At 34.4% G+C, this 13,850-nt stretch overlaps 1 long non-coding RNA gene across 1 annotated transcript; it reads left to right on the top strand.

Moving 5' to 3' along the window:
• Positions 1-7,834: 7,834 nt before the first annotated feature.
• LOC126892683 (uncharacterized) lies at positions 7,835-9,713 on the top strand. The gene is made up of 2 exons (XR_007700969.1): positions 7,835-8,236; positions 8,743-9,713. It is a non-coding gene; the product is annotated as an uncharacterized LOC126892683 (long non-coding RNA).
• The last annotated feature ends 4,137 nt before the right edge of the window (positions 9,714-13,850 follow it).

The following is a 13,850-nucleotide window of genomic DNA, read 5'->3' as shown; positions in this document are numbered from 1 at the left end:
ATAACTCCTCCGTCACTATACCAGGTACAATGACAAATGAGGTGTCAAATGAAAGCTTATAATACAAGGATCGTACTAAAGGTGAGAAATTTGACATAGGCTGTCTGTCCGTCTGTCCATCCGACCACGAGTATAACTCATCCGTCACTATACCAGGTAGAATGACAAATGAGGTGTCAACTGAAAGTTTATAATCCAAGGATAGTAGTAAAGGTGAGAAATTAGACCTAGGTTGTCTGTCCGTCTGTCTGTCTGTCCGCGAATATAACTCCTCCGTCACTATACTAGGTCGGACGGACAGGGGGATAGACAGCCTATGTCAAACTTCTCATCTTTAGTACCATCCTTGGATTATAAGCTTTCATTTGACACCTCATTTGTTATTCTACCTGGTACAGTGACGAAGGAATCATTTACGCGGTCGGACAGACAGACGGACAGACAGCCGAGGTTAAATTTCTCACCTTTAGTACCATCCTTGGATAAGCTTTCATTTGACACCTCATTTGTCATTCTACCTGGTATAATGACGGTGGGGTTAAGTTTGCAAGCAGACAGACAAGACGGACGGACGGACAGACGGACGTGGACAATTCAATGTTTTCACATTTTTTCAAAATTGGTGAAAACAACAACATAATAAACTTTACTTAATTGTAGCCCAATAAATGACCGTTTTGGAGTGTAATTTTCAGGGGCAACTCCGAATTGCATGAAAATTTGGATTTAGGTTCTACTTACCCTCCACTTCAAAGTTGAATTTGTCCCATTGGTTGCTTTTACTTGGGGGGTGTCAGTCACCCGTTCTTAGGGAGTGAAAAACGCGTGTTTAAAATAAGCCCGGAAATGGATAAATTGATCGGTTATAAACAACTTTAGTTCTATAAAGTTTTTTACCTAAGTCAATACTTTTCGCGTTATTCGCAATTGAAAATGTTGATTTTTCGACAAAAAACTACGTTTTCAGACCGTTTTTCGCAAATAACTCAAAAAGTAAATATTTTATCGAAAAAATATTCTTAGCAAAAGTGTAGCTTATAAAAAACAAAAAAAATGGTGTATCAGTAAAGTATATAAATTGAGAAAAAGCAAAGTTGTAGCTCATGAAAAATACGTTCTTATTCGTCTAATTCCAAATCGAATAAGTCAACGCGAAATCACCGAAAAATTAAGCACTTTTCACTAAAGGTTATTAACATTTTAAAGTACCTAAAAGAGGTTTATATTTGTTTTTTACAAAAGTTTCTAGCACCAAAAATAAACGAGTTACACTGAAAAAAAAAGTTGGCCCCTTTTTTTGGTAAAAAAAATTGTGAAAGCCTCCCTCTATTTAGCACCCTAAATAAAATGAATCGTTACCGCTTTACCATTTATTTTAACTGTATGTATATTGTTTATAATATGATCTGTAAGTTTGATTGGCTTGAAGTGCTTATTTTTGAAAAAATTGGGTTTTATAATAAAACAAAATTTTCGAAAAATTTTTGAAAAATTTCCTATTTTCAAAATAACTTAAAAAGTATTAGTGATAAGAAAAATCTTAAAGAGTAAAAAAATATAGGTTTTGTTATTATAAATATGCTAGTTTTATTTTGTTTTTCCGCAAGACAAAAATTGGTTAAGATATGGCTGTTCAAAATTTGCATACACTCGTGATTAGTGACCCGTTCAAGCTTTTTAACTATAACCCTTTCAAAAATAAGCACTTTAAACTTATGAGACTGACAGATCATGTAAAAAATAGATAAGTAAGTAAATTTTTTGTAAAGCGGTAGCGATTAATTTCATTTGAGGAGCTAAACACGGGGAGACTTGCAGGATTTTTTTACAAAAAAAAGAGGGCCAACTTTATTTTGAGCATAACTCGCTTACTTTTAATGCTATGAACTTTTATGAACAATTCTAATAAAGCTTTTTTTAAACACTTTAAAAAAGTTTAAACAGGTTTTTCCCGAAAAGTGCTTAATTTTTCAGTGATTTCACTTTGAAATATTCGATGTGGAATTAGACGCACAAGTACGTATTTTCCATGAGCTACAACTTTGTTTTTACTCGATTGATAGACTTTACTGATACACATTTTTTTTTTCAGTTTTTTATAAGCTACACTTTTGGTAAGGATATTTTTTTCGATCAAGTATTTACTTTTTGAGTTATTTGCGAAAAACCGTCCGAAAACGTAGTTTTTTGTCGAAAAATAAACATTTTCAATCGAAAATAACTCGAAAAGTATTGACTTACATAAAAAACTCTATAGAACAAAAGTTGCTTAAAATTAGTCAATTTATCCATTTCCGGTCTTAACTTGAATATATTTTTTTTCACCCCCGAGAAGGGGTGACTGTCACGCTCCAAGTAAAAGCAACCAACGGCACAATTTCAACTTTGAAGTGGAGGGTAAGTAGAACCTATATCCAAATTTTCATGCAATTCGGAGTTGCCCCTGAAAATTACACGGTATCTCCGTATTTCCCGTTCATTTACTGGGCTATTGGTGTTTCAAAAGTACTTACTTTTAACACATTAGGTACACAATATTACAAGGTTTCTAGCAAGTTAAACGTCACAATGATTTAAAATAATCAAGTAAAAACCTATATATACATAACATATTAGAACATACCTAAAATACACAAAAATGATACATTTCACACACAAATATAATATCACAAAAAATTGTAACGTGATAGTATGAAAAAATAGAGTATACGGCAACGGTGTTACATGTGACGGTCGGACCGGGTCGGATTCAATGCCAATATCTGCACAGACATATTAGGGTGCTTTAATAGCCAAAATGTCCCAAATTTCACTATAGTTTTTTCTTAAGATGCTACTATCATAGGAATGCCATATGTCCATTTTCAATAAAAAATCTTCAATAGTTTTCGATATATTGGAAAAAATCGATTTTCATTTTGTATCTTCAAAGGGTTGTAACTTTTTTTATATGCACATTTGTACTAAGGTAAGTTAGGTTCAATCAAACTATTATTGGTCCCAGAGAGTGTGATTAAATTTATGACCTGTATTTTCGTTACACCCTGTATTTTCGTTGTGTAGATCTTTATCATATGTCCCATTATCTTGTGCTCGCCTTTTATTTCCTTTAAGTGTGACACTATAAGTGCTGGATTTTTGTTGATTACTGAAGTGTGTCGTTCGTCTAGAGTTTAATGGGATACATTGTGGTTCCACGTTTTTAGCGCCTTGAAAGGCAGGGAAATCACTCGGATGGTTAATGAAATTATTGTTTTTTGTTTTTGGAATTTTTTCAGGAGCCTGAAAAAAAGATAAATTTTCTAAAGATATCATCTCTCTAATTTTTTTTGTCTCGTAAATTCGGGGCATTGATGGCTTGTGCCATTATTCTCAATACTATTACAGTGTACACATTTCATAACACACGTTTCATTTAGTTCATGTATTTTAGTACAGTTAATGAATTTATTATTTTTTGTTTTACACAAATTTTTGGTGTTACCGTAATTTAAGCAGTTATTACACTGTATAACTGGCATTATATATAGCAAGACTCTATGTTCTATACCGCAAATCATTACTCCTCTCGGTAAAGTAGTTCCTGTAAAGGTATAACAAACAGTTTCAGTTGGGAGAAGTGTAACCACCTCTTCACTTTGGCTGCCCTGTTGAGATATCTCATCCATTTTTTTGCTTAATTCTCATATTAAAAGGTTTGACATGAATAATTTTACAATTTTTTGTATTGGGTTCTGAGTATTTCAACAGGATATCCTCTGTGAAGTCTCTATTGATGAATTTCACAATACCTTAACAGGTTACATTCTTATTAGGGATGAACAAGTCATATTATTATCCTTTATCTTTTAACGTATTTGGGTCCAAAAAATCATTTGCCTTTTCTGTTTTTAAATTCGACACTGATTCTATTTATCCCCTTTTTATGAGTTTTAAAGATTTCATTTAATTTTAGATCATAGATTTCTCTAGCTATGCCCAAATAGTTATATTTCCCGATATTTGAATTTTCATTTTTGGATTCTATCTAGACTTCAAACGGACTCACTGAATATATTACCAAGTACAGGGCAACCTATCTTAAACTTATAAAATCAGCTAAAAAAGTCTACTACCAGAACCGTCTGGGAAGCTCCAAAAGTGTTTCAAAAGAAACTTGGTCCATAATAAACGATCTTCGAAATAAAACCCACACTGCTCAAACATTTTCCCTTCCAGACACTGAAAATCTAAATGAATACTTTGTTAATGTGAGTAAAAATATTACATCAACTATTTTGCCACAACAAGATCCCATTTCCTATCTCCCTAATTCAAGAAAGGTCTCGAATTCATTCTTTATAAAACCAGTCGATAAATCTGAACTGATCCAAACAATCAATAGTATCAAAAGGCAAATCTTCCTGTAGTACTGATAGTCTATCGATAAAAATTGTTACTAATCTTTCAGAAAATGTGTTAGAAGTCCTCATCTCACTAATTAATGATTCTTTTAAGAAAGGTAAATTTCCAGAGTGTCTGAAGACAGCCATCATTATTCCTCTTCATAAGGGTAGTGAAATATCTAATACCTGCAATTATAGACCTATTGCACTACTACCGGTACTCTCCAAAATTATTGAGAGACTCATAAAACCCCGACTTATGTCCTTTCTAGTTGAAAACAACATTTTATCACAAAATCAGTTCGGCTTTTTAGTAATAAATGCACCACTGATGCCATGTTTTCTGCACTACATGAGGTTTATCAAGCACTGAACAATAATCTTCACACTGCCACCGTTTTTTGTGACTACGCCAAAGCTTTTGATTGTGTAAATCACAACATTTTGATAAAAAACCATCTGAATTATCAGACAAGTTATATGGACCTACAGTCTGATCCTCAAGTAAATCTTTGACATGAAACCTTCCTAGTTTCCTGCCAGCGGAGGTTTCCTTCAACTCATAAATCAAAGGAGAAATAACCTTAATAACAGTGCAAGGTATGTATTTTTGACACAGCTTGGCAGATTGGAAATTCACTTTATCTGATTTGACAAAATTTTTCTTCAAAACGGAATCTCCAACTCTGAAAGATAAGGCTCGCTTTCTCAGGTCATAACGGCACTTATTTCTACCATAAGATGCCTTTAAACGTTTGCGAATATCCATATAGATATCAGGAAGATGCTGAAGATCTTCTAGACGGTGTAACTTATCTGATATAGTGGGAAAATTAGTGGCATTTTCCGAAATTTTACCAAAATAATCACCAGAAAGAGGAACATGACGACCAAACATTAAATAAGATGGAGGACATTTGGTTACTTCGTGAGAAGAAGTCCTGATAGCTTGTACTATAGAATGGATATAAGTATCCCAAGCTCTCTGATCACTAAAAGAATATGATCTTAAAGCAGTTACAATAGATTTGTTAACTCTTTCGGTATGATTAACTTGTGGATGATAATTCGCATTGTACCAGATCTTTTGTACGTTGTATTTAGACATGAGATCACGAAAAGTCTTAGCTGTGAACTGGGGTCCATTATCGCAAGACACGATCTGTGGAACACCATAAATTAGGAAAACTTCATTCTCCAGATACTCGATAATGGGTGAAGTAGTTGCTTTAGACATCGTATGAACCAAAGGAAATTTTGTAAAGTAATCAACAACTAGTAAGGCATATTGAGCACCTTTATACGACCCAGCATAAGGACCAATAAGATCTAAAGATATAAGTTGGAATGGAAAATCAATCCGTCGATAACTACCCATTAAACCTGGTTGAGGAAGATTTGTCGACTTGCACGTACTACAGATTTTGCATCGAGCCAGATAAGCCCGAACAGTCTGGCGCATCTTCGGCCAGTAATAGAGTTCAGATATACGACGGAAAGTTTTGTAGAAACCAAAATGAGCTGCAGTAGGATGGTCATGAAAAGTGGCTAAAACCTCTGCTCTATTTGCTGTTGGAACGACTATCTTCCATTCAGACATTCCCGTAAGGGCATCCATAGAACTTAAAACATGTTTATATAAAACACCATGCTCAACTTTAAAATCAGGAAATTTACCTGGAACATTCTGGATATCATACAACATTTTTCGATACCAGTCATCTGGTTGTAAAGTCGATAAGACTAAAAAATTAATATCAAAAGTTCTAGATAGTGTATCAGCGACTACTACACCTGCAGCAATTTTAAAATCCACCTAGCCAGACGAGGAGATGGGTTCTTCATACTCTGTAACCACACCAAACTACTATGGTAAGTTATGACCGTAAACGAACGACCTTCAAGAAAATATCTGAAATGCTTAATACCCGTAATTATGGCTAACAACCCTTTTTCAGTTGTCGCATAATTTTTCTGGGCTTTATTTAATTTCCTGCTAGTGTAGGCTATAGGGTGTTCTTCTCCATCAACAATTTGATAGAGTACACCACCAGATGCTGTGTTTGAACAATCAGTCATTAAATAGAAAGGCTTAGTGAAATCTGGGGCAACCATAACTGGGGAGCTGGTGAGAGACTCCTTGATTTTAATGAAAGCTTCATTAGCTTCAGGGGTCCACACAATATTTTGTCCCTCTTTCCTATTTTGAAGTAAGTCAGTAATAGGGGACAACAAGGTAGAATAAGACTTAACAAACTTTTTATAATAACCTACCATTCCTAACAATCGACGAACATGGGTCGTATTTTTAGGCACAGGAAAATCACGAATAGCTGACACCTTGTCAGGGTCAGTGTGTAAGCCATGTGAATCTACAACATATCTTAAACACTTAATAGAATCACGACAAAAGCTGCTTTTATCTAAATTAATCGTCAAATTTGCATCTTTTAGACGCTGAAACAACTGCTGCAATACAGAGATATGAGTGTCGAAATCAGGAGTAATGACTAGAATATCATCAAGATCATATTGACAATAGGGATCTAAAGCAGGACCTATTACCAAATCCATTAATCTATACATAGTCTGGGGAGCAGACACCAGACCAAAAGGCATTGTAGTAAACTGGTACAATCCTTTGCCACTTACTGCAAAAGCAGTAAGCTTCTTACTCTCTTCGCTTAATGGAATCTGTAGAAATGCCTTCTTTAAGTCGATGGATGAAATGTATTTAGCATTTTGTAGCTTAGTGAGGATGATATCCATACGAGGTATAGGATAAGCATCCCTATTCATCGTTATGGTGTTAAGTTTACGTCCGTCGAAACAGACACGAAAAGTCCCATCCTTCATCTTCGTCAACCACAATAGACTACAAAAACTAGACAGCTCTGCTCAATAATACCAAGCTTAAGCATTTCATCCACCTCCTTAACTAAGCTTTCATGCCAGGCTTGAGGCAATGGATACTGGTATTTTCTGAAGGGCTTAGACGAACCCACATCAATGTGATGTTCGATGAGATGAGTTCTGCTTAACTGATTCTTCGAAGAGATAGAAGAGATTGATTTGATGACATTATTCAACTGCTCTAACTCCTGAGCATTAAGTCTACTCATATCTTTAACTGCATCAACACAAGAGATATTAAAAGAAGAGACAGATAAAGAAAATTCAGTAAAATTCAATTCACTATTAAAAGTTTTCCGAAAATCCATTCCTAGGATAACTGAATTCTTAACAGAAGGTATAACAAAAAATGTAATCATCCTTTTACATGAACTAACAGAAATCTCAGTTGTAAACTGACCTAAAATTGGTTGGACTTGACCATCAGCTGTAGTCACTTGCAAACTCTTATCTATTCCTATCTTAACATTAGAATTCTGGAGAAATTCCAGACCTAGAGAACCTAAAATAGAGATATTGGACCCTGTGTCTGTAACGGTCACGTTACGAAATTAGATCTTTAATTATTTTTATAATTATTTCCCCTCGGTCTCTCATTTGATTTCTTTCAACTTCTCTAATTTTCTCGTAAATAAATATTTACGTGACGTCACACTTCAGAGTATGGAACATACTCTACACCTCAGGTAATAATTTGATTCGTGTGCTGAGAATTTGACGTTTTGCTCTGTGAAGTGGCGAGACGAGAGACTTCACTTGTGGCTGGGGATTTGGTTAGTATGGGTGGCGTGTGAGGATCAAATTTGGAGGTTAGACCTCGTGTTAGTAAAAATGTGTGACTTTTGAATTATGGATCACCAAACCTATCTAGGAGTGTTTGAGAATAAAGAAGGTATTAATCCAATGGGATTTACAGCATAACATCATCGTATCACACGGTAAATAGCAATATCTGTTTTTTATAAATAGTTTTTACAACCATTGTTGTCACTCTTGTTCAAGGTGACATAATATATAATCTTTCTGATGTGTGTAATGTGTAAATTTATTCAGTGAATTGTTCTTTGAATTATTCTACTATCTATGAGTAATATCTTTTAATTATTCCCATATCTATAGATAATATTCATTCAGAGAAAATTCTAATATTTTTAACTTTTTGGTTATACTAAAGTCACTTTCAATATCACTTATCAGTCCTATAATAATTATTTTAAAGAAATCATATTTATTCTGTATTTAAATCCTAAATCCACATGTCTGTAATGAGAACTCACATAAACTTGTCAAGGTCAAGTACTTCAGTAATTAAGAGGTCTCTTTTTGTGTGTTTTTTCTTAGTACTATCTATCAAAAAAAAAACACTTTCCTACTTTTCTTCTTTCTTTCTTTGATTGGTCGTACACATAAGAAATTGAAGTAAACGGGAATTTTGTGTTTTTAGCCATCCATGTGAAATCTTAAATAACACCTCGAAACACCAAGAGGCCAATCTCCAACCATAAGTCACTGGGAGTAGTTACTTGGGGAACAAGCCTTTTGGGGGCATTCCAGCTCCTTTTCGTATTAGCACTTGGACCTACAGGAGGCATGATTTTTGCACTATCCTAGTGCTCATTTCCGGGATGCGCCAGCAACCTATTTAGGAGTCGTTCTGGTTTGTTTGGGAACTACCAGTGGGTGACATCAGTAACTATTGTGTGTTTATCTCCTATGTTTTATTTTAATGCACTGTTTATTAATTTTGTTTCAGATTTAGTTTACCTATTTATATAACATATTTCTATATTATGGTATTAAGTTCCCAAACTCATGTATCATTTTGCGGTACTGTACGTTGAGCTCTGCGTATTTGCCCAAAAGGTATTACTTCGAATATTTTATTGTTTATTTAGGTCGATTTCATATCATTATGTAAATTTAGGTTGTATTATTTGCTTGTTTCCCAAATATGTTATTTATTCGCTTTATTTCATTTGTTCAGTTAATTCGTCGCTACTTTATTTTATTACATTTGCTCGGGTAATTTAGGTCATCGTTTCGGTATTTATCTTAGCTTCATTTTTACCACTTTTATTAATGCATTTGCTTAATTCTTCATGGTATTTTCTCTTCGCCAGGCTTGTGCCTATTTATTTATATTACTTTTAATATTCATCGGTTTTCAATTCAGTTGTACGTAGCAAGCGTACTATAACCATTTGGTAGAAGACTTATGTAATTTTGTACCCTATATGTAAGTAAGAGGTACTAATACCTGTAATTTTGTAACAGATAACATTATTGTTGTTATCTTAGATATAACCTCTGTATAACTTTTGTCATGTTAGAGTCACAGCATAATATGAACTTGCTTAACTCAGAGATTGTTAAAAATCTGGTAGTTAATTTTAATAAATGTTTATTTATTTTGTATATCATGAATTTTATTATTCCTTTATGTTCATTATTACAGAGTTAATATATTTAATACTTGACATCAGTATAAGATACCTGGGAAAATGATCGAAGATCATTTTCATGGCGCCCATGATTTGTTAGATTTATTTATCTTGTTCGTCTTTAGCAATTATCCATCTTCATTCAGTTTCAGTACATTATTCTTATTTTATTATTTCATCTTTTAGTCATCATTACTATCTATATAGAGCTACTGTTCTTCGACAGGCATGCAAACGAGCCGTATCCATCCTTGAGTGTCAAGTTGCTCTCTTGCATCTATAGCTAGCCAACTCTATTCAGTTTGCCTCTGTCTCTTCCCACTTCTACTTCTATCCCTTCTAATCCCCCTTTCTTCAGTACTACTGCAAAGTAGTATTTTTTTTTGTTTCTTACTTCGGCTTCAACGCTGAAGCCCCTTCATTTCTATTTTCAATTCAGCCACAACTACTTAGTTACCTTAGTTCTTTTTTTTTTCCTTACTTCTGTTGGAGTACCTATATCTTTCTTTTTACTTTCACTCCAACAGAAGTTTTCTTCTTTTTGTTACATGTCCAGTAAATCTAAACAAGAATGTCCTAAGATAGATATTTCAAGGTATGGACGATTATCCTTGTTTTTTCGAACTAATAATGAATTAATGTCAACATCAATAAGAGAAGATAAGGTACTACTTGGAGAAACTACAGAAGAATCACAAAGGACATGATCGACTAACGTCCTCTTTTCGGTTGGTATCTGCCGTTCTGTGGTCTTTTGTCTTTCGGTGGGGGTTGGGATGTTTGAGTGGTTGAGGCATGGACCTCCTGACTCGAGAAACTGGTTCCTGGGTCTTGAGGATTTTCTAGAATGTTCCCTGTATTTTGGATGAGGAGTGAAATCCAGGGGAGACGACCCACCCCTTCTGTTGTTTCCTGAATAGAATTCACATTCAACCTTACGGACACCTTGACATCCACACCCATAACAAAACAGACCTCTAGGTTCAGAACATTCATAATACCGGTGTCCGGACCTAAAACAATTCCAACAGGTAATTCTGGAAATAAAAGTAGAGATATTACCAGACCGAGAATAATTTTGCCTATCAGAAAAGGACGATTCCTGGTTTCTGAAATTTGACCGACTTGGGACACTAGATATAGGTTCAGAAGACCATGACAAAACTTCTTCTAACCTCTTACATTTTTCTGTAAGATCAGCAATCGAGAGAATGTCAGTGAGTGCCAGACTCGGATGATAAGACGGCAACAAATTTTTCCTAATAATTCTTACTATATGGGACTCAGAAAGAGGAACTTCCAGACGGTTACACAAACTAACAACTTCATTGATAAAGATGGTGACTTTCTCCTGGGGAGCCTGTTTACGAGATTTAATTTCGTCCAGTAAGTTGTCGTCATAGTTATAAGGAAGAAAATCTGACTTCAGTTTGGCAACTAACTGTTGCCATGAAGTAAAACTACCTCGGTTATTGAGGTACCAAGTAAGACCTGAATTCTTAAACAAGTCACCTGCTGACGAAAAGTACTCCCCTTCGCTATTCCCACGTGCTAGACGCAGACACTCTACTTTCTCCAAGAAACCAACAACATTTTCATTAGAACCACCAGAAAAATGTACACCCCATTTATAAATAGGAGCCGACTTAAAGATAGGGAAGGAATTTACTGAAACACTAGGGTTATGAGGAGTGGAGTGAGCCTGTGGAACTACTTTAAACTCAAGTTCGCCTTCCAGATTAAGTATCTTGAAGTTGAGAGACTTCTTTATGGCATCCTCTTCCTCATTTATCGACTCTAACAAATGAACCCTACCTGAAACATGACCTAAACGGGAAGTCAAGCGACCATATACGACATCACTAACGGAGCCAACAAAAGAACTGATTTGGACCTTCAGATCTGCAATAGTGGCTTCTATTTCACGGACCTCATCAACAAAATTAAGGTGGGAAGCTGACAGAACAGCATAACTCCTATTTGCTGAAGCTTGTTTCAACGCACCTCTCAACACGACCATCTTAGCATCATCCGTAGTTAAAGATGGATCAGTCAACTGACGAATCCCCAATTCATAGTCTAATTCAGGAGTTAACAGATGTTCCACCTTAAACGATGCCATTATAAACAACTGGGAAATAAACACGAGAATGAGATAAAATGTAAGTAGGTAAAGTTTAACTTACTCTCTGTCCTCAAGTTAATGGTTCTGAGTGGATACCTATACCAGTAATGTTTATTTGTTTGGTCCAGTCGTGAAATCTGATGAAATGTACTGCTACAACTTCCGATAAACCTAAAATTGAAAAGGACTTTTAATTCAAGGTAGTGATTCACTTTTAATGCTATTCCGGACTTGTAAAATAGCTAAATTCAAGATATTTAAATTTTCAATTTATTTATTATTAATTTAAAATAATTATTTGACCAATCAAAACAAAACAATTTATTCAGTCAACACAGTATACCATAGCAAAACAAGTTTATTCAAGATATAGGTATAAGATAATGTCCAAAAAAAAACCAAATTGAAGTACAAAACTAAACGTTAAAATAAAAGTCTAAAAACACAATCACTGAAACCACCATGATAAAAACTAAAAGTTAAAGGAAATATTTTTAAAGCCAAAAATGTAAAGAAGCCACACGTTGGGTCAGAGCCAATTGAAACCTCTAGACTCTGGGTATAGAGATTTTTTTAAGAAAATTATGACGAAATATGGGGAAAATAGGAGAGAAGAGATTTAAGACAAAAAGAAGAAGGGCTTAGCTCAGAAGGGAAAAATCAAAAGGGCAGAGAGACACTAAATCTCAAGTGAGTATTCGGGCTAGCTTCAATACACCGAATATTGGCTTCGGAGATATGAAAGAAAATTTGATAATGAAATGATAGTAACTAGAAAGAAAATGAGACCTGTTAATACAAAAACTTAATACAACTAGGTAAGACCACTGGAGAGAGATCAAGATACAAGGGACGATAAAGAGAGAAGAAAATGGCCCCAACTCGGACAGCTCAACTTTGAGGCACAATATTTGAAAGCTCACTCTACTTAACTGTAGCGAAAAAGAAAAAACTAAGTTTTGGGCCCAGAATTTGAACAGCTCGAGATTTTTGAAGTAACGAACAACAGGAACTAAAGGACACTGAATACAATCACCTGAAATACAAAATATTAAATACTAACTTTGTCTTGCTATATTATATACTGGTAATACAGACTGAAATAAAACATCAACCTTCCTAATAACAAAAATATTAACAATAAATATGTTATATATTAACAATTTACATATAAAGCAACTTAATAACAGTGATAGTGGATTGTGAAAATATCAAATAGGACCGTAAAGGCCACTTAACAAGCAATTATCCACTATCACTGAGCCAAGCAAAGTTATTAATATCAAAATCTCCTTACAACTAAAAGTTAGCAATATTCCCTAAATTGAACTCACCTAGAGTGAGATACACGATTAGAACGCTACGGTTACCAAAAAATGAAGTATCTCATCTAGCAAAATAATAATAATTATATAATTGATTTATATAAATGAGCTGGTCAGTGACTCTTTATATACAATGTAAAAACCTACTAGACATATTCCCTTATTAAGAAACCTCGACAAAATTTTACCCCCGATTCCCTATCAAATTTTAAGCTACAATTATTTATAATTATTATTAAACAAGACTTATTTAATTGAAAAAAAAACTACTATTTATAATATGGAACAAAACAAAGACCTGAAAACCCTATCTATCACGAAAATATGTACCTAGTTCTACTCGATTGTATGCATACAATAAGTTTACACTGTAACAAATCTAGATTACCCAAAAGTAAATAATAAAAGTAAATAAGAACTTAGCTTGTACAACAGCCGATGGTTAAAAAATGAAAGTCCTTAGGAAAAATCCTCCTGGCACAACAACGCTATTTGGCTGCTGTGGTGGGTAAGTCTTATTGGAAAATCCTGGATGTTGTCAACTCAGGTAGTGGTTTTCTCCAACAAAAACCGCACACTCTATGAGTGAACCATGGCAGAGTTGCTAATAATACAGCTGGTACATACTTCAAGTGATGTTAAGTTATGTAAGGTGACTAAT

The sequence above is a fragment of the Diabrotica virgifera genome, chromosome 9, assembly GCF_917563875.1.
Source record: "Diabrotica virgifera virgifera chromosome 9, PGI_DIABVI_V3a".
NCBI lineage: Eukaryota > Metazoa > Arthropoda > Insecta > Coleoptera > Chrysomelidae > Diabrotica > Diabrotica virgifera.
The sequence above is the reverse complement of the archived record's forward strand: the minus strand, read 5'-3'. Positions and strand labels throughout refer to the sequence as shown.